The sequence below is a fragment of the Liolophura sinensis genome, chromosome 1 (genome assembly GCF_032854445.1).
Source record: "Liolophura sinensis isolate JHLJ2023 chromosome 1, CUHK_Ljap_v2, whole genome shotgun sequence".
Classification (NCBI taxonomy): domain Eukaryota; kingdom Metazoa; phylum Mollusca; class Polyplacophora; order Chitonida; family Chitonidae; genus Liolophura; species Liolophura sinensis.
Window position 1 is genome coordinate 41,576,697 of NC_088295.1, and position 3,328 is coordinate 41,580,024.

Below are 3,328 nucleotides of genomic sequence, written 5' to 3' on the forward strand. Positions count from 1 at the left end.
AGTTGACCAGCCACTGTGGACAGCTTGACATTTACAATTTAAACCTTCAAACGCTCTTCAAAGACCTGAGCAACGCCTTGTGTTACAAAAACGCCATTGGTTAATCAATATAACGTTTTTACGCTTGTTGAAATTATTGAGCACGAAACATGAAAGATTTTTGTGGAGATGAGACAGGAGCTATGTGTAAATGAGAAAAGGTGATAAATAGTACAAGCGTGAGTATAACGCCATTCAGTGCGTGATTTATTTTATGACATACCAAACCCGCGAAGGGAGACACTATCTAATTACGTATATGATAGCTCACCAAGAAGCCATCCCTTGAAGTTATAAAGTATTGTTGATCTGACCAAGCCCAAGATTACAGTCGTCAGGGCTTTTTCAGATGAAATCGGAAGATCAAATGATCTGTGCAAAGCGGACAGTACAATAAACCATATCGTAACCAGAAAGTGGAAGATATTGAACTGAAATAGTAACGCCTGAATAAACTGTACATGCCGCTCGTCTATTGTACAGTACTTTTTTGCGGACGCCCATGTTATTGCATATGTGATCCAAAATAGTTGCCTAACATTTCTGAAGGGCCACATGATACAGTAGGCCATTTATTACCGTTAGGGATAAAGAAGTTCGAGCTCGAAAAATCCCCTACTGACGTGGGCAGACGTTGTCCCTGAAAGAGGGGCATAAATCATTGTTACACGCTTCCAATACCTGCAGTGTATTGCTATGTTTTCTGATAAAAAGCCTTGTTTTTATTTCATTTTTACGGGTCGAAATATCTTGAATACAAATGGTGCAAGAGAACGATATCCTTTTATATAACTTGATCACTGACTGCAATCGCGGTTCTGTGTCGCGTATACAAGCTACTAGTAAACTGTGTTGGACTAAGCTTAAAAAGAAAGAAACAGTCGACACATTATTGATCATCAATGCCAGACCACATCACAGTAAAATTGATAGGTTAAAGAATGGCCCTAATTAGTGAACGACACGGGTGTCAGTCCTTTCTTGAGGTTGGACAATGGTGTTGACGAGATCCATCCTTGTTTTTATAGAATCCTTCTCCTCATCGCGATGGGAGATGACTTTGAGAAGACGGCTATAATTATGATCAGCGTGAATATTCTGTTCAGTAGAAATCAAGCGCGACGTCTTCAAGGAAAGACGGCTTCCACTTGAATAGACACAACCACATAGTTTAGATGATTAAAATGATAGATTGGTTAAGTTGTTGATATCCCTATTTTAACCATTTGTGTGAGACAACTCAGATGTGAAGATTTTGCAGGGTCTTCATCACGCGGCCTTAAATTAAAAATAATTCTTAAATCTAATCCTTTTTAGTACCACATGCCTGAATACGACTTTGAACAATGTGTTTGGTAGACATAGTTTTTCAGGAGTGCAGATGCACCTAATAAACAAAATTAAGATAACTCTTTTATAGTACAGACTGCTGTCTCATTAATTCTACACGAAACTGTGTAACTGTTTGAAAATTTTAACGTATGAAGTAGACATAAGAATTATTTTAGCTTCTGTATTTCCAAAATTGTTAAGGCAAAAGAGATGTCCTTAACTGTTTGTACACAGATCAAGTCAACAAAAGAAAAATGATACTAGTCCTCGACTACTGGAATATCAGCGAAACAAATACGACACCATCTGGATTCTCGTGAGGCATTTCTAAATCTACCAACATCGACTGCGAGCACTTCTATTACTACCTAATTTAGTATACTCTTTTCAATATTCGGACAAAGTAGTTAGTAAAATACGTACTTCTGCATCAAGACTGACTTTATATTTACAGTATAGTTAATATACAATCCTACATTCGAAGTACACACAAGTTTTAAAAGCAAAGATTCGTAGAATACTTTAAGATTCACATTGGCTTCCAGATTAGATTTCGTTTATCATTTTTTGGTAACAGTTATTCTCCACGGCACTATATAGTCATGTCAGAACCATGAATTCTTTATTTGACTGAGCTCTATGTTCACTATACTATTAAAAATATAAAATTAAGAAACAGCTACCACGCACCCTTGTTACACCTGATTCGATAACATACAAATGCATATAAGCTCAAAACATGGTGCTACGACCATCACAATATGTATATTTGACTTGTCTCTGCGCAGAATTACCTAACAGTTCTGATGAAGCAGAAAGTTTCTGTTAAAGGTAGGACAGGTGTGTGTTAACAAAGATACTGATAAATAAACCATTCACACAAAACCGGTAGCTTAATGCTATTTATTCAGTGTGGGACCTTTTAGGGTGAATTTCGTTCTCTGCACAAGTCATGTATATGGTCGCAAATTTGCTGATAGAATATATAGATAGAGCGAAGCGAACAAAATACGGGAACCGGAATTATATAATGTAAGTCTGAAATGCAAGTGTTAAATGAGCACTAAGTGTTTAGAAGCAATAAAGATTGCAGTTATGAGTGTTAAGTGAGCGCTTAATATGAAAAGAAATACCGCTGGTTTAGCTTAATTAGTAGAATTATTTGCTTCAGGACATGGGGCATTTGACAGACAAGTGTCACCAAACGATGGTTCCCAAGGAGTCATTTTCGGATTACTGTCGCAAAAATTTGTCAAACTGAAGACGACCAAAGTTGGTAGTGTGGCCAGTTACAAAAAACACATTGACATTCATGCAAGTTAAGCCTAAGGCTGTATATATTCGTTCACTGCGTATGTGATACAGTTTGATACAAAGAATGGTGGACTATTAACTAATCTAGATATGACTACCATCTCAATCATTGACGTTAAGACAGAATTCATTGTTTCCCCCCTGTACCGTCTGTCATTCGTAAGTTTTCGATAAATATTTAAAAGCCGCAATGATCTTGCGTAGTTCTACTTCCCTTTATGTAGATGCTTAAAGGAGGCTGGGGTATGGAATGGCGCTCATTAGGCCGCCTGACTCAGGTACCAGGAATCGATCGTAGACGAAGGCATACCAGTATTGTGGCTCCATTGTTGTAACAGGTTCGCCAATGAACTATAGTGCGCGCAGAGCTCAATCGAGATCTTGGTGATCGGAGTCAAAGTTTACCTGTCTACAAGGAAACCCGACGGATTCAGTCAGGTCGACAGGATAGGCGAGCTTTACTCACTCATATGTGCTGTGGGTTATCTCGCTGTACAAGTCACCGGATATCCCCACCGATAACCACCTGGAAAGCACACGGAGTAGTCCACTTTTCAGACCTTTGGAACAGTTGCCGTTTTAATTCATTGGTGGGGGGATTAATCCATAGAAACAATGCCCTCATCTCGACAGCAAAGGCAAA